Source organism: Onychostruthus taczanowskii, unplaced genomic scaffold (genome assembly GCF_017590055.1).
Source record: "Onychostruthus taczanowskii isolate IOZ18803 unplaced genomic scaffold, ASM1759005v1 scaffold44, whole genome shotgun sequence".
NCBI lineage: Eukaryota > Metazoa > Chordata > Aves > Passeriformes > Passeridae > Onychostruthus > Onychostruthus taczanowskii.
Window position 1 is genome coordinate 1,560,459 of NW_024501903.1, and position 19,205 is coordinate 1,579,663.

The following is a 19,205-nucleotide window of genomic DNA, read 5'->3' on the forward strand; positions in this document are numbered from 1 at the left end:
ACTCTTCCAAACCTGGAGTAAGTTTTGGAAGAGTATTCAGCACCACCACAGGCCAGGCTAAGCAGGATGCCTACACACCAAGTAGTTTTAATGCTGGGAACCCAGATAACCATGGAAAAGTGCTTTGCTTCAGCAGTAGCAGGACAAAAATTGAAGGAGCAGTTCTGAGCTGTGGACTTGTGGCTTTAGCCCAACCTGTTGGAATAGATATCCCATGCATGGTTTTTGCCATGTGGACACCCAGTGGGGCCAGCTCACCTAGGTCACTTGGCTGATTAGCATAAAATTTATGTCTGGAATACTTAGGAGCTCCCTTGGGAGACCTCTGTTTTTCAGAGGGGAAAAGGGAGGAAAGGAGCTACTAGATGACTTGACCATAGCAGATGTCCTTCAGCCAGGGAACTCCAACTGCTATCCAGCTACCCGCCCCAGTGTCCAACACCAACCCATGACCATCATGGACAGACCTCTGGAGAACCTCCCCCAGTGCCTGCTCTGAGCCTGGCTAAGATTTCACCAGCTATTCCCAGTGCAATAGACTTTTCAGCACCCCTAGGCAGTCTGCCTCAGGGATCACTACTTGGCAGGGTTAGAAAGTTATTTTCAATCCATGTGAATTAAAGAAAGGAGTAATAATTTAAAGTGCTACAGAGAAGGTTCAATCCTAGAATCAGGAAAAGTGCCTGACGGCCTTTCAGTTATTAAAGTGTGCACGTGATTTTCCACCTTTCATCTACCTTCTAGGAAAAGCAAAATTAATTCATTAAATATGGCCTGTGGCCAAAGTTTGCCTAGTGAGTATTTTCTAAAGAACAGTGATGCCTTGGCTTCTCTTAGGACAGAAGTTCCTTTTCTAGGCAATGCAGAGTGTTTGTGGATCATGTAGATGGTTTTAGCAGATGGATGTTTTTATTAGGGTGGTTGAAGGCACTTGGATGGCAAAAGCCTACAAATTTCAGTGGGGTAGTTATCTACTTTGTATATGTGGTCTGTGAAAATGTAGAGGTGGTGCAGTCAGCCTAGTGAGGAAAAGGGAATAAAAAAATCTGCTGGCCTTTTACAGTCTCTGCAGGAGCTAATGGAGATAAATCCTGCCTTTCTAGCTAGGATGGGAGCACCTGTTTCCCACTGCACCTGAGAGGCTACAGAAAATTCAGCCAGCAGGATCAGCACCAAAGGCCAAGTCTGTACCTTGCTGAATGGGATGTGAGCTGTTGCTGCTGGTGGGGAAGAGAGATCATTTTCCTTGCCATGAAGAAAGTGTGTAGAGACACAGGCATGGGACATTATTGTACCTTTTTTTGTGAGACCATGTCTCTCTCTTTGGGATATCCCACCTGGAGACGATTGTGGGGTGGGTGGAAAGACTTCTCCCTCCCATCCCCCTGAGAAATGTTTGCTTTTTAGTGGGGGGAGCATAAAAATGAAAATGATGTCTAAAACTTGAGACATGGTACTCTAGTTTTTATGATGAATCCAGATTGTTTTGCCTCTGTGAATGGAAATACCTTGTGTCCTGCAAGATTATCCTTCAGTGTCCAGTGTCCTGTGAATTCTGTCTCTGAAATCGAGTGTCTTTCCCCCTGCTTTTTAAGGCATGAGAATTTTTACTGTGCTGGAAAACATTCCACACCATAAATACAACTGTTATTGATTGCCAGGTAGCAAGGATGACTCAGAGATTAAAAGCTGCAAAAATTAAATTCTTTGAAAGCATTTTTCATTCATCCAAACCCAACACACTTAATTTTGGGAGCCATGAAGTGGCAGTAGAGCAGGAAGCACAAACTCAGGGGGAGCATGGGACTTTCCCATGTAAATCCCACAAAGATACAATTTGCACAACATCTGGATCAGAGAGTGGAAATACTCCATCAAATCCAGGTCTTAGTTTCAGGCTGTGCTAGGGGACTTGATATTTTCTTTCCTGTCTTGAAAGCAGTTTGGACAGAAAGATGAAAACCCATTCAGCCATATAATGTGTTAAGGACAGTACTCCCCACCTCCACGTGCTTTAGTTCATACCACAGGATCCAAAGACACGTGTAATAAATCAGTATCAGTGTGTTTGCTGCGTTAATCCTTGGATGACTTTCTAGGACTCAGTTTACAAAATATTACTTGCATAAGCGACCTGCAGTCCCAGTCTCATTCACCACAGTGCCAGCATTAATCTGGATGTATTTAGACGATTGTCTCCCACTGTCTGGAATTAATATTACGAAAGCATTGGGAGTTTCAGTGCTACTAGCTCTCTTCCACACCTAGGGCTGTGGAAGTGCTGTAGGGCTGGGATAGTCCCCGAGCTGCATCTCTTGAGTCAGGGGGAGAATCATTAATTGCTGACTTCTTTTGATTTAGGTCCATTCCTGGTGATTGCTGATGTGTTTATACAGGAACCATGGTCATTCTACGACAGGTAAGTGAGTAGTTTGTGTCTTCAGCTTCTCCAGTTTTACTCCATCAACACAGGCACTAATAAAAATATATTTTTGGAGGGAACGGGTCAAGTCGGGTTATTTTTGTCCTTTCTTAGTTCCCTAAAAGGACTGTTACAAGATGCAGAGATACTCATTAGCCTTAATCCTTGATTGGCTTAGAGGAAATCATTACTCTCTGTGTGTAGTCCAGATTAACCTCGCACAATGTTCCACTTCTATTTTCTCATCTGGGATGGCCCAAAAGCTGCATGTGAATCCTGGACGTGCAACTTACTGCCTGACTTAAAATAGGATCTAGTCCAAAAATTGATTTTCAATTTCCAGGAACAATTCTGCTTTGGTTGTGTAAAAATTGAGTCTTTTTGCACATTTAAAAGAAATTGAAGGATGGAGCACCTCTGATATGACAACAGTCTGAGAGAGTTGGGTTGAGAAGGAGAAGAGAAGGCTCCAGAAAGACCTTATATCATCTTGCAGTACCTAAAGCCATCTTGTAATAAAGGAGAGCAACTTTTACATTGGCCCACAGTGATGGGACCGGGGAAGTCCTTTTAAACTAAGAGAGAACAGGTTTAGATGAGATATTAAGAAGAAATTCTTTCCTCTGAGAGTGGTGAGGCACTGGCACAGGTTGCCCAGAGAAGCTGCCCCATCCCTGGAAGTGTTCAAAGGAAGGTTGGATGGGGCTTTGAGCAGTCTGGTCTAATGGAAGGTGTCCCTGCCCATGGCAGGGGGTTTGGAACAAGAAGATCCTTGAAGTCCCTTCAGACCCAAACCATTCTGTGATTCTATCAATTGAAGAATTAAGTTGCATAACAGGTCTCATATAGATTCTGCAATAATTTAGGGCTTCATGGCTTCATATTGCAGTGTTTTCCCTTTGTCTGGGTATAACATGTCTCACTCTCAGCTTCTCATTGCCATGTCTCACCTGGGGAGAACTGACAGTCCCACAAAGTATCCTGGGTTGGGGCTGCAGAGACTAGAGTGTATTTGTCAACACAGTCAAATATTGATGCGATGGACCAAATCTGCCCAAGAATTTTGATTGAATTCTGTGTCTTGCTTGGTAAATCTGCTTTTGTCCAGCAGAAAGCACTGGACCTTTGAAGGAACTCACATAGCTTCAGTTTACAGCAGTGACACAAAGAGCTGAGGGTAGCTTTGAGTGGAAGGAATGCCAGAGATCTTATGGAGCAACTGAAATGCTTTTTATAGTGTTTCCCCAACCTGCTGGAACCTGAGCCCAACAAAAACAGGCTGTACTTGGGTAGGGGTGTGTAGGAGCTTGGTCCTCCTTCCAAACGCTCTGAGACATTGGCCCCGTGCATAAACTGGCTGATGCAGTTTGTGCTGCCAAGGAAAATGGGTGTGGAAATTAAAACAAAATAGGCAAAAAGGTCAGAATAGCAGTTGAGAAATGCCCTGTTACAACTCTGTCTAGGATGGTATCACTCCAAGCTGCCTGCCATGTCTCTCTCTGGGGGTTACCCTTCTGTGGTTCAGCTGCTGGATCATAGTCTTCTGTACCAGTCTGAATTCACCCTTTGCGGAGCTTTATTCAAATCGAGCACCTTGCTCATTATCTAAAAACAAAGTGTCTTGCCTAGGCAAGGCTGCAGCATCCTTCTGAATAATTCTGGGCACTCTCCTTGTGGGCTCAGATGCCAGGCAATTGCTTGGAAATATCAGAGAAATAGGTTTGTGTTGAATTTGTTGCTTACTACAACCATCTCTGCAGCATGGATAAGGTGAGCAAGGACCCCTCCGTAATGAAGTAAGGTCACCCAGTTGTTAGCAGGTACAGGCCCTTTCTGAAGTCACTTCACACCAGTTTGTCCCATCTAAAGGTCCTTTCTGAGTCACACAGGAAACACTTTGCTCTCTCCTAAAGACTGCTGTTTATGTAATTCTTAATTACAAATAGCAGCAATATTTGTATTTCGCTTCTTTCAGTTTTGCTGTAAGATTTTGGAAATACATCTATGTTGTTCACGACCTGTATTACTATTACTTTCCAAGGAGATTTCTCCCTGTCTTTTCTTTTTGCTTATTCTTGAATGTGCACAACATGCTTACCCCTTTTTCCCCTGGGAACTTTGTCCAGCAAGGTCAAACAAAACCCCAAATCGTCACCTGAGATAGATGAGCACAGACATTTGGCCCTTACTGCTTGGTTTCCACCCAGCTATAAATCCAGGAATTTTGAAGATGAGCCTGTGACACTGTTTCTCTTCCATTCTCCCATCAGAACAATTCATACCAGGATCTCCCTTAGGGAGAACTGAGCACTGAGGCCAGCACACAGCTCCAGCGAGGAGGAGAAAGCACACAGAGCTTTCTGCCTGCCCTGTGTCTTCCACCCAGTAATCCAAAAGAAAAGCCAATATTGTTCCCCAGCAGGGGCCTGCAGGGAGCCAAACTTATCAGCTTTAGTCACTAGCAAATTACTAGTGGCAAGTCCATTTCCATGCACAAAGAAAGGGAAGATGGAAAAGGAGGGCTTCCTGAATTCCTGCCTTGGCAGCCTGACAAGTTAGTTGGGCTCCGCAGCACAGCAGCAGCTCATTCATGCACGTTCCATCTGTTGCTTAACGTAGAGATGTTTTTGGAGCTGGGCTGGAGACACGGAGGGTGTGGTGGTCCTGCCCACAGCTGACCACACAGCCTGGCCAGGAAGAGGGCTCTCCTGGTGGCAAATGGCAGCAGACTGGTGCTTGCTGCGCGGCTCTTTTTGCCAGATCCATCTTCTCACTCTTGTAGGCAACCCTCCCATAGCCCACTCCTAAATCCAAGGTGCTGCAAATTTGCTGTTGTCAGCCTGCCCAACAGAAATCAAACCTACTTATCTGCTGGGAAATAAAACATGCTGCAAAATTTAAGTATTTTGTGGAGGACTGAGTTCTGCATCAGGAGTTGGACTGGATGATCCTTATGCATCCCTTCCAACCCAGGATATTCTGTGATCCTGCAAATCTCATCCATTTTCAGATTACTGTATCTGTGTTACTGTAGGCACCTGACTCTGTCCAGACCACATGAAGAGCATTGCTGCTATTGCAGGTTTCTCCTATTCCTAGTGTCCCCCTAACCTGCTCCTGCAGTTATAGGGAGAAGAGTGGAAATAAAAGCTAAGAGAAACAGTAGAGACCTAATCCAAGCAGATAAAGGAAACCAAAGTTCAGTCAGGTGTTAAAGTCCTGAGGGATCAAGCACAGTGGATGCCTCACACTATAAAGTTCTTTTTTAGTTCAACAGCAAAACAATGAAGTTGTTCCAACTATTTTGAAACTTTGCAGGAGCCGAGGCTTGGTCAGAGACTTCAGTTCTGCTTTCCTGGCTTGTCAGAGCTGCTGCGGAGGTGACTCTTGGGGGCAGTGCCAAAGTCTCACTGTTTCCTTGCTCCTATCCACTCTGCAATTCCTGTGGCACCTCCGGCATTTCTTTGAATGTAAAGTCTGCAGTATAGCTTCAGCTTTAAACCCCACAAGGCCTACATGAACAAGATGGTCCTTAATATCTTCATGTTTCTGGTTTTGAGGATATTTGTGGCTTCCTGCTCTCATGTCAGGAATGGCCTTTGGATAAAATTGTCCTTTCTCCTTCTTGCCATTTCTCAGTGTTTGTATACAGAGTTACAGTTTGCTTTCATACCCTTGGAATTGACCAAAATCCTGTAAAATCCTTTTCCCCCCCGCCTTGTAAAACAAACTCTGCAGTCTGCCAGTGATGGCAGCAGCCCTTTCTTCACTATTCCAGCTTAATTTCTTCTTTTTAAGACCAGAATTGCACATTGCAATGCAGGTGAAGGGGATTTGTGCAGTTTGTAAATGAGCAGAAATAGATGTGACTGCCAGATGCTCCAGGAGTTGTTTTTACTGTGCTGGGAGTAAGAATAGCAGAGACCAGGTTTTGAAATCTTTCACAGACATCTTCCACTTGGGCTGTGTGAGCACTGGCTTTACCTGGAGCCGACATACACTGTTTTGAGCACACATTCACCTTTGCCAAGTGATTTATTGTGCTGTGTATTTTGCTAGCAAGGAGGAAGGGGCGGGTGACAAAAACAATGATATTGTAGGTCTGCTTGGGGCTCATCTGTAATCCTGTTATTATAAAAAGCAAAGTGTAACTCTGCTGTTTGGATTCTCTTTCTCATAAACACTGAATAATTTAAGTCTTCTCCCATTTATGCCTTGTATTTGTCTGATCTATGAGTCTGAGGCTTCCCTGGGTAGCTGTAATGCAGCAGTGAAAAGTCCAGCACAAGCCAACCAAAGGGCACATTTGCATATAGATTGAAACATGAATCGTTGGGAGCCATTCATTAGTTGCAGTGCTCAAGACATTTGGCATTTTAACAGCTCTTTGCATCAAATCCTTTCCATTACGTTTATGGGACAATTAAAGTGCTGGGGTTGCTGTGTGCTGAAAATGAAGCTGCAGGCTAGGGAGATGTTCTTGCAGTGCTATGGCTGAGGAATATAAATTGTGTGATGTCAAATAAAGGTAGAGCAAGCAATCTCAGCCCTGGCATGGAGATACCTTCTGAGAGAGCCTGTCTGAAATGCACTCATTCCTGCTTCTTGATACCTCAGGCAAACCCCCAGGATCCATATTCCCTGAAGTGCATGCACTGAAACCTTCAACTATTTGAATTCAAGACAGAGAAGGCTTCGAGTGAGAGTTGTTGTACGTGCAGCTGAGTTTAGTATTGCCTTTTTAAGAACCAGTAACAAAACACCCAGCCAATAGGACATTCATTTGAGGATATAGGAAACTTCAAAGGACTCAATAACAAATTTTACCTTGACTCACTCTTGGGGCTACACGTTTCCCCAGGGAGAGCTCTTGCAGAATAGCTCATATACCATCTTGTCTTACTTGATGGTAACTTCTCTATGACTGTCAGAGCCCTTAAAGATGTGTTTAACTTGCTGAGACCTGTCATCTGGAGCAAGAAGAGCGAATTCAGCTCCTCAAACTGTCTCTTTCTCTTAAACTCTCCAACTCATCATAGCCTCAAATTGTGCCAGGGGAGTTGAGATCGGATATTAGGAAAAAAATTCCTCACCATAAGCACTGGAACAGGCTGCCCAGGGCAGTGGTGGGGTCATCATCCCTGGAGGTATTTAAAAGATGTGGCACCTGGGGACATGGTTTAGAGTGTAAGGTTAACGATTGAAGTTGATGATCTTAAGGGTCCTGTCCAACCTAAATGATTCTATAACTTGACCCTGAAGAAGTCTCACTGTATTTACATGTTTTCAAAAAAAAAGAAAGAAAAAAAACCCTGTCATGAATCTTGAACCTCATCTGGCCACTCTGCACCAGCTGGTGGAGCTGGGGGCCACCAGCCCATCTATCAACCCCTTTTTCAGGGGTGAGGTTTGGGGAGGGAGATCAGAAATCCTTCACACACATCCACCCCACATCTTATCCTGCTGCTAGGGATCAACACATGTTGATTTCCCTTGGTCATCCAGCTGTGGAGCCTCTAATTACTGTTCTTAATGGGAGGAAACACCTTCATCCCAGCTGTGCAAGCTGCGGAACAAAGGAACTCCCATCCCATCCCATCCCATCCCATCCCATCCCATCCCATCCCATCCCCCTGCCCTCATACCCCCTGCCGCTGTCTGCCCTCCACTCTGTCCCAGATGTGTGAGACAGCTGTTATCTGGACAACCTTGTCCATAATTTCACAAAAATAATATAATTCACATGTACTTCTGAAAATCTTTTATGTAAGTTATGATTTTTTTTCCCCTGTTCTTTTTACTCAGGTCAGTTCTCAGCTGGGATATATATAGGGACTGACAGTTGGAGGGATTTGAGTAAAAGCTGGACATTTAGGCCAACAAGTCTGCTGTAAGGAGTGTTTGTGGTGTGACATCCTCAGTGGAGTGTAGGGCCATGCTTGCTGTCTTCTCCTTGTATAAAAGGCTGTGCAGCAGGCTGGTGTCTCTCCCTGTTTGAGATTACCTCTCCATCAAATTCCTCTTACAAGTTTGGAAAACGTTTGACAGCAAGGTATTAAAAAGGGAACCCTCAACATTTCATGGATTTGAGGTTACAGACACTTCTGTGGAATGACTCTGATGTACACCAGTGAAAGATTTGGCTCTTATGGTGTAAAATTCATTCCCTTTTGAAGACACAGCATCATGTGCTAGCACAGAGTAGACTTGACAGCAGTTTTCCTAAAGAAACCCACTTAGCTCTGGCTTTTGCAATCAGGTTCAAGAGGCTGAGCACATCTCCTGGAGCCCAGGGGAAGAAAAGCAATAAGAGACATTTTCAAATAGCACAAATTGAAAAATGGCATTTCTTTCTTGGGAGAAAGTTGAGGTGGGGGTATAGAGAATATCTGTCAGATGTCATTTCCTGGTCAATAAATAAAATTGTTCCATTGAAATTAAAAGCTGAATTTGGAGACAGAATTCCAATAAGAATATCAAAATTATACTCTCCATGTCATACTTTAGCAAAATGCAAGTATTTTCCCTAAAATATGTTTATATGTTTTTGCTCTTGCATTACAGGTTTTGGTGAAATGGTAACCTCTAAGGAAAATTTATAGTCAAAATTTTTGAAGAGTGAATAAATTTTGAGTTGATTCGTAAATGTAACCAAAAGGGTCAGATAATTTAGATGTTTGCTTGAATTCACATAAGGAGACTTCTGAAAAAAGAATTCAAAATCTATTGAAGAGCAAAGAAAATTCAGTACTGGTTGTGAAATAACCTGAGATAGGCCAGTTAGCCAGCTGCCACTTTAGATACTTGTGCTGGAGCTTTCAACAACAGGGGAATGAGATGAGTAAGTGTGGACTGGGACTTGGGAGTTTGTATTCTGATACTTTAGCATTTCCATTTTGCTACTCCTGGATATATTTACAGATACTGCTCTCAGAGGTCAGCAGTACTGCCCAGCTTGTGCATCAGTGTTGTAATGTCAGGGAATTGTCCTTTCCCTGTTGGCCACACCCACATGGATAAGTTTTACAAACATGGGAAGGTGATATGATGGTCGATCAGTCCTGTTCTTCTCTGCTTCACAAATCAGCCCTGTCTGTGAGGTGACACAAGGGAGGTGGCTTTGGCAAGGGAAACAAACTGCTTTCTTGCACTGGGCAAAGGTCAGTCTTAAAAGTTTACAAGGATTTCATCCTCCTTAAGGCAATTTTTGTGAAAGGCAAAAACTTCACCAGCTGTAAATTATAAGAACTTCTGTTCCTGACCAGAAACAATTATAAAATTCTTGAGAGTCACAGTGGGCTAAAGTTGGGAATACATATCAAATGTACAGATTTGTTCAGACCCAGGTCTGTCCCACTTGGCATTCTGTATCCAAAATGACTGTAGCTGAACACCAAGGGACTAGTAAGCATACACTGTTATTTCCCCAAAATATTTTCTTAGCCTTCAGCTAATTTCCTGGCCTTCACCTCTGACTTTTCAGCTTGGTTATTTCCCAAGCCTCATGAGACTTACTTAGTTAGCAGTCCCTAGTGCGTTTCCCTTCTAAGAGTTATACAATGTCCTTAGCTCTCATCCACCTCCATGGCCATTTTCTGAACCTACCCACCACAGAGATTGATATCCCCTTAATTTTGGACCAGAAGAGTATTTTAAAGAAGTATCTCATCCAACCTGTCCTGCTTTGCCCTAGGCAACTTCATGGGCCACTGGAGAAAGCAAGATGCTCCCTACCACAGATGGTTTTTTGGTGTGCCTTAACCTTGCACTCAGATTTGCATGTCCTGCCTGAAGCAATGCCACTTGCATCCTGATAGTATTGCTCCCTCCCAACTCTTCTACCAAAAAGCAGAGGTCCTCCATCCTTTCCTCAGAGACACTTTAGCAGAACCCAGGAGAAGAAGAGGTTGGCTTATCCTGTGTGCTGAAGAAGGAATCAAATGATGCTTGCTTTTCAGGTTAGGAAAAACAGCTGTGTGGGACATTTGCCCACCATGACTCAGAAGCCTTTTTTGCAGCCCGTGCAAATGCAATGTGAGCAATTTATGTGCATCCCCTACCACCCAGCCAGGCGTTTTATTGCCAGCACCTTTGCTGGCACATGACTCTTAAGGTCACACACTGCATTTTCATGATCTACAAATCACTTTGTGAGGGCATTTTACTGCCCCTTTACCCCATAAAGTTGCTAGATTCGGTGTGAGATGAACAGGCAGTCTTTCCGATGGCATAGATGCTGGAAATGAAACAACATTTGCATCCAGCAAAATGCAGTGGGGGCATTAACCATATTTCCATGCTGATACTGTCAGCTAATTCCTGAAACATAGGCTTAATTAATATATCTATATGATGATACTCTTGGCAGTCTCAAAATTAAATCTGTATGGCAATTACTGAGTTTCTCAAAGCAAGTATAAAATTGATGAGTATTACTCACATGAATTAATTTCCCTTCACATGATTTGGGTTTGCACATGAGTACCCATTAGCTGCCAGTTTCTGAACAAGCCATGCTAGGCTCCCTGAAAACCCCACAACCAAACCAAAATTTTGGTTCCAGGAGTAACATTTAACAAAACTTATTTGTAATGCTACCTTTCTCAAAATGGGTTTTGGAGGCCATATCCCCCTTGTGCAGCATATGCAGAATGTACTGTCCGCGTAATAAAATATCCATGAGGAATATAAGAAGCACCAAAACTATAGAAATTATTTACTGTGCCAAAATGCTGAGCTTATTTCTTTTGTGGTTTCAATTTTACAGCTCCTAGAGTTCAGGATGCCCATATAATAGTCTTATCCAACTGGCAGTCTTGCCAGCCAACATTCCTTAGAAACTTCATGTAAGACACAGGTCCAACTTCCTTTTCCAAGCTGTAACTATTGCTTTGTTTGCAGTGACTGGGGATTATTTGGCGGGACTTGGATTTTGAAACAGATTTCTGGGTTCGTGTGTGTGAAAAGGACTATGTCTGGTTGATGGTCACTTTCTGAAGGCCAGATCTCTCCAGTGTGTGCCCAACAAGCTCTAAACCATTAGCTGTAGAGCTGTTCCAAGCTCGCAGTTTGAAGGCATCCACAGTGCACATCTGTGTGTGTCCTGACCCAACAAGTCGACTGTCTCAGCTGGGTCTGGCAGCTGCAGATGTGATTTGAACAGTGATGGTTGTCTCAATCTCTATCATCTTGTGTTAGCCTAAAAACTCCACTCCATCTCAGTTTGCAACCTCTAGGGTTTGTCTCGCTGAACTTGCCAACTGGTTCAGACCCTTAATGAGCCAGGTTGTCCTTTGGGGTCTCTACATTATCCAAGAGCCTTTGGAATTTCATATACTATTAGCATCAAAGTTTAATTAAAACCCATGGAGAAATCATCAGAAACAAGTCTCATGGTACATTTGGTAATTCCAGAGAGTTACAGCAGATGGGGCTGGTATTGTTCTGCGCAGCTCTGTGGCTGATCCACCTCCTCCTTCACAGGGGCCCACCACCAGCACTTTCATAAGTTTTTCCAAAACTGTAGGCAGGGGGATTGAAGAATCCAGGCAGGTGGTTGCAATTAGTCACCTGCTCTGAGCTTCCTTTTCAAGGTGATCTTGTACAAGGCAACACTGGAGTCTTCAGAACCCCACAGCAAGCAGTGAAATACGGATAATTTTTCTGGGTTTTGATAAATACTCGCAGGATTCTTTTGTTTTCTATTTCATTATGAAAAAAGAACCCTGTGCTTCATGTTCTCAAGACTTTTTTTCACAGAATCATAGTATCATAGAATGGTTTGGCTTGGAAGGAACCCCAAAGATCATCTCATTACAATCCCCTGCCATGGATAGGGACGCCTTCCACTGGATCAGGTTGCTCAAAGCCCCACCCAACTTGTCCTTCAACACTTCTGAGATAGGGACGCCTTCCACTGGATCAGGTTGCTCAAAGCCCCACCCAGCTTGTCCTTCAACACTTCTGGGTTTGGGACTGCTACACCTTCTCTGGGCAGCCTCTTCCACTCCCTCTCCACCCTTACTGTCAAGAATTTTTTCCTGATACCAAATCTAAACCCAGGGTTTTTTGCTTCTTGGAGTGTCTTTACACTTCTGAGTTTGGGACTGCTACACCTTCTCTGGGCAGCCTCTTCCACTCCCTCTCCACCCTTACTGTCAAGAATTTTTTCCTGATACCAAATCTAAACCTAATCTAAACCCAGGGTTTTCTTCTTCTTGGAGTGTCTTCCTCCTTTAGAAAGGATGCTACTTGTATTGCAACATCTCTGCACCTTTTTTCTGACACCTAAGGAACAAAGAGCAGCATTGAAAGGTTTTGAATTTCATCACAAGCATGGCAAGCAGGGTTTGTTTTCTGTTATGCTTTCTCCTGATCTCCATTTTCCTCAGGGACTTGCTCTTCAAACACATCCCTGGAGTAGTCAGCTTCTCCTCTCAGCAGGCATATCTCAAACTCCCTCAGGATGCTGCTCTCTGAGCTGCAAACTAACCTCCCTCCAGAACCCCTCGCTCTCCCCAGTAATCATCACAACCCTCAGTGGGTAAGCGTAGATGGTGTGCAAAAAGGACAGATCTGCTCAGATCTGGTGTGGCAATGAAGGAGAAGTAGCATTACTCCCCTTTCATTCCATATTTCCAAAGATGAGATATTCTGTTCAAGTAGTAGGGTTTGTCTAGACAGATCACTGTGACTTTGGCTAATTCAGACCCTTAGCACAGACACATTTCTGCTGGGAAAATTGCATTTACACAAGTACAGACTACTACTATATAGAAAAATAATACATTTGCAGCATGATTAAGCACCTCTTTGTCCTAAGACTGCATCTTTGTTTATGCAGGAATTGCTGTGCAGTTTACAATAGTCCCACATCTATTTGGTACACAGGAACTAATTGCAGACTGGGTCTCAGTGAAGTGGTGAAAATGCAGGGAGAAGCAAAGGAGAGCCTGAAGTAAAGCAGTTAAGCAGAAAGCATCTTCCCACAGCATGGAAGATAAAGCTAAAATTCTGAAACACAATTTGACAGGTTGCGTGTGAAAAGTAAAAGATATTTTTATCGCAGATAGTGGAAAAATATTCTTTGTTTCCAAAGGAATAAGATCAGCCAAAACAATTAAATTCATGTGGTTGTTTTTAGGCTTCTTTGAACAGTCTGCAAGAGCCAGGATTAGAAACATCCCTTCCAATTTACATTTCTGTGTATCATCTTCTTTTTTATTATTTTCTCCCTTAATCAGTACTGTACAATGTAATTCAAACTGTCCTTTCTGTGAATCATTGTGATCTTGAAAAGGCTGTATGCCTCAGAGGCAGAAAAATGTTTCGTAGACATACCTATTTACCTCCATCTGTTAGATAGTTCTGTAGCTCTCGTGCTCATCAGCTGGGATTCTGCTTTCATGAATCAAATCAAACAGTTCTCTGCCTTCATCCAGGGAATAAAGCTCCTCCCAGAATGTGGCAGAGCATCCGTCAGCTCTGCTCAGAGGTGCCACAGCAGGTACCTCACAGGCAGCAGCTCCACTCCCCTGGCCATGCTGCCAGCTCTGTGTCCTGGCTGCTCTCCCTGCTCCTGTGCTGGGGCTTTGCTTTTTGCCTGGGGAGTTGGTTCAGGGACTAAACCAGCAAAACACTCTGCGGAAACACATGAAAATGTTGCTGCTGGGTTAATGTCCTGAGCTCGTCCACTGGGGATCAAATCAAAGAAAAAAATCACAGATTCTTTAAGGCTGATCTAGTCCAGAGCCCCTGCAATGAGCAGAGATATCTTCAACTGCATCAAGTGGCACAAAGCACTGTCCAACCTGATCTGGAAAGCTTCCAGGGGTGGAGCATCCACCACCTTTCTGGGAAATCTGTGTCAGTGTTTCACCACCCTCACTGTAAATTAACTTCTTCCTAACATCTAATCTAAATCTCACTTCTTTAGTTTAAAACCATTACCCCCTTTTCCTGCTAAAAAGCTTTCTTGTAGCCTAAATCAACCCTATTTCAACTTGAAGCCATTCCCTCTTGTCATATCACTACATGCGCTTGTCAAAAGTCCCTTTCCAGCTTCCTCTTGGATCTTCTTTGGGTACTGGAGAGGCTCTAAGGTCATCCTGGAACCTTTTCTTCTGCAGACTGAACGCCCCAACTCTCTCAGTTTGTCTCCATAGCAGAGGTTTTCCAGCCTTCTGAGCATTGTCATGCTCTCCTCTGGTCTCACTCCAGCAGGTCCATTCCTTCTCATATTGGGGCCCCAGAGCAGGTGGAGTTTTACCAGAATGGAGGTGAGGGGCAAGAACCACCTCCCTTGGCCTGCTGGCCCCACTGCTGGGGATGCAGCCCAAGATGCAGTTGGAATTCTGAGCTGCCAGTGCACATTGTTCGGTCATGTCCTGTTTGTCATCCATCCTGTCCTTCTCAGTGCTGCTCTCAATCCCTTTATCCCCTGGCCTGTATGGGCACTGGGGGTTACTCTGACCTGGGTGAGGATCTTGCACCTAGCCTTGTTGAACCTCATGAGGTTCCCATGGGTGCACTCCTTGAGCTTGTCCCTCTGGTGGCATCCCATCCTTAAGGTGTATTTACTGCACTACAGGGCTTGATACCATCAAAGGGATGGGAACAGATAGCTGAGTGGTATTGTCCAACCATAGGGACCTGTTGGAATCCCTCTCAAACTATGCTTAGAGAAGGAGATGGCATTCCCTTAGTACCATCTTCCTAAAACTTGACATATAGAACATTCATTTATAGAAAAATATACAAAGTATTTAATTCTGTATGAGTAAGGGCAAGGAGTTTCTATCATGCCTGCTATTCCAAACTAAGGAAGATTTGGTTGTCAGGGGGGTATGGAGTTTATTGTTCCTGGCAGGTTTTTGGTGGATCTGGAAGTTCCCAGAGTGGTACCCGACAACCTCTTACTCCTAGGACCTAAAGGAGTATGTCATGGTCAAACAGTACTGAATTACATGCTCCCCTCCTAAAGTGCTCCCTTTCTGATTCCTCCTGTTCTTACTTTCCCTCAATTCGGTTTTCCAGATTTGTACTTCTTATGATTGCTCCGTTGTCTTCATTTGGATTTCATCCATTTGCATGTAGGACAGGACCCAGCCATGGGGCTAAAAGGCTCAGTCTTCATTTCCTGTTCCACTTCTGCATCTTAGCAGATTTTTCAATCACATCCCAAGCAGCATCCATCAGCTTTTTGTATGAGACCTGATAGTCAGGGCTCTGGCACGGCTTTTGGGTGGGTGACAGCCGAGGACAGCCTAATCTGCTTGTAGCGTCAACGGATTGCCGGATTCTCCACTTCACCCGTGGCAGTAATGCCGTAAGAGTCGCGGATTAAATCTTCTATCTCCATGTTTGTCTGTGTGCTTAAACTCCTCTCCTGAGCCAAGAGGTCCCAAACAGTCAACAACAAGCTCCTTGCCAAAAGCCAGGGAAGAGGTCAAGCATCACTGGGAGCTGAGCCTCATTACACCACACTAGGTTGCACCCTGGTAAATCCAACTAAATCTATAATTTTTGCACCCAGAGCCTGTGACTGTCCCTCAGCACCAAATGGGGAGATGTTGGTATGAGTGCCACATTTGTGGAAGGTATTTTTTATTCCTGTCAGTATCAGAGTTACAGGGTGAGTAAGCAGTGCATCAATTATTGAATTATTTAACAACTCCTCTTTATCTCTTCCCTTGCTTCAGGAAACCTTTGTGTGTAGCTCATTACCTTGGCTGACAGCTGGTGCCTGATGTGCTACAAGAAATTGTGAATGGAATCTTCTTTGAAACAGGAATATTATTAGTGTTACCAGCTACCAGCATGTGCGCTTCTCCTCTATCTTCTCATTTGTTATCAAGCAGAAATGCAAGCTTGTTCTTCCTTTCCTGCCTCTTCCTCATGATAGTGGCAAATGCACAACTAAAAATGAGTGCAAAGAATAGCGATGAGCAGTCCTGGTTCTCCGTTGGGTCACACATTAAACTGAGCAGGCTACACCTGTGTAATTGAGAGCTGAACTGAATCAGACAGGTGATATCTAGAGGTGATGATATGTGGTTTTAGTAGAGCACATTCTACTGCCTGAAGGATTCAGGTAGCTGCTGCAAGTCCTAACTGGCATAATCAGCTGCAGTGCACCAGTACATTTCAGTCTGTTCTCTAAATCACACTGAAATTTGGAGCTGGGGGAACACCCTATGTTTGCACTGGTGTCATGTGCACTAAGGATTTTTTTCTTGAAAGATGAGCAGGAAGGGAGTAAAGGACTCAGCTCTGGAAACCTGGATATGTGATTGTGACTGTTTCCATAAGAAAAAAAACCAAAAACCAACAAACAACTGCACAAATGCACAAACAGGTTGGTTTACATCACTTGTCAGAGGTATGGCCCACAGATAACATTTGGCCCACACAATGCATCAACAGTCATTCTGCAGGGTATCATCTTTATTATTTTAGAAAAGCAAGTTTTAGAGCTGCAGGGAGTAACTGCTGACCTGAGTCCAGAGAGCCTCTGCTAACCACTGATTTTTCCATATCCACCTTAGCTAGCCTTGGACACATGTACTACAGTTCTGTAGCTCCAAACTGTCCTCTTCACACACTCCTTTAGATCAGCATCATCTGACCTAGTTGAGTTACCTGCTTTGGTGAACACAGAAGTGCCTCTTTTTTCCCCCCCCTTGAATGTAGAATAAGCTAGGCTAGGCTAGGATATTTCATCTGAAAGGGATGATCATCTAGCAAAGGTCTGGATGTCTTGCTGAGAGGTGAACACTGGGTTAGTTAAGTTGTACCTGACCTTTTGTCACTGAATAACTTAGCTTATCAGTGCTAGCTGCAAAATAATTGATTCAAGAGCACTTTTTCCACCCTGTTAGTGTCTGATACATTTTCTTTGGGACTGAAAAACAGTCTGGGATAAAGAAATTCAAGCTTTCATTAAATTGGGTGTTTTGCCTGCTGTGAGGGTGCTTCCTGCAGGTGAAATTTCCCTTCTTTCTCCAGCAGTAAGGTCCGTGCCACTGCAATAGCACTCAGTGGGAGCTCCGGCCTCAGCAGCAGCATGAACTTATTGCCTGTGTCACATCAATTCTTTAGGATAAACATTTACCCCTTAGTTTGAATATGCACAAAGCGTGTCACAGCAGGACCTTGATCTCAGCTGTGCCTGCTGCTGCAGAGGTGTAGTAAATCACCAGAGCAGGGTCCAGCATGACTCTTCTGGCTCATACTTGTGTCTCTGCAGGGAAGGGTCTAATGTCACCCCGGGGAGCTGTAATCTAAACCGGATGGCATTGCTGACAGGCTGCCAGCCAGCTAAAGGTTTATTTTCCTCCTCCCCTTATTGTACTAAGTGTGTTTATTTGTTTCCCACATAAGGCATAGCACATCCCCTCAGAAAAAGCAGGCTGATAGGAGGCTTAGTGCTGTTGCTCTGCTTTTTGATGATAGAGAAGGGACGCTGGTTTCCAAGCTGGGTTATCCCTTCCAAGGAATGGGGTTTCCCATTTCCAGGAGGCAGCACGCTCGGGTCATTCAGGCAGACCTCACTGCAAATGCTGGGTGTCTCTGGCTGACACGTGTGACTCTGCCTAAGTATCCCCAGAAAATCTGCTGCTAGCAGAGGAGCTGTGCAAAAAATAGAGTGGTAATGTGTGAAATTACAGATCTTCAGCAGCCCCAGTGCCAGGAGAAAAATAAGTGCACTCGTATAATAGGACTGCAGAGGCAGGATTCAGCCCTCTAGGGTCCCATCTGTCCTTTGGATCCTATTCCAAGGACATCCTAGGGCAAATCATTGCAGTCCTCTGCTCCGTAGCTTACTCTTTATCAGAACACTGGGATACACAGCCTCAGAAATGTGGTACAGGGTGTGAGCAATGATGGTATTGTCTGCTCCAGTGCAAGGTGAGATAAATACCCCAGCTCAGCTGCTCTCTTGTATCTGCTGGTCCCACACTGCTCCAGTTTCTGTGACGTAGCAGTGGGGAGAGGCATTCTGGTGAATCAAGAGCCTCTGTAGGACCCCACTCAAATCCAAAGAGCCTGTCCTATGGGTCCCTTGATACATATCTAATCAGTCTTTCCTTCCACATGGATCCTCTCATTGTTTTTCAGTTTTGATTTGACATCTATCTTCTACTTTCTAGGGGAGCAGAGCTGCAGTCATTTACAGCACCATGTGTTCAGGTCATGCTGGAGGTAGACATCTCCCCTGGGATTGCTACATTCTCTCTGTCCCCTTCTCCCTGCATTACTATCATGCCTCATGTACATTTTTACTTGCTTCTTTGGTGGACATCCATCTAATTCAACTTCACCTGGCATCTTATCCATGAGACATGATCTCTTTCTTACTTTCCCTGCACAGCTATACAGGTGTATAGAGTTATACACCTCATTGTTCTAGGGCTCTGTAATACAGCTTAAGCTTTCAACGTTGCCTGCCCTTTGGGCAAGGGTTACCTCGCTGTTGTCACTGCTGCTCATGGATGAGCAGAACTGGCTCATTCTGAGTTTAATGTACCCATCATCTGCTGTTGTCCTTAGAGACTGTGTCCCACGAAGGGTACCTATGAAGCCTTCCTTTGTCTAGACAGCTTACCTTCAAGCATATAAAATCACAGAATCATTAAGGTTGGAAAAGACCTCTAAGGTCATCGAATCCAACCATTAACATTATGCTGCCAGGCCTGCCAATAAACCATGTCCCTGTGCCCTGTTCTTCGTGGACAAATGGATTCAAAACCCCATGGAATCAAGGCATTAGTAGAGCTTTGCT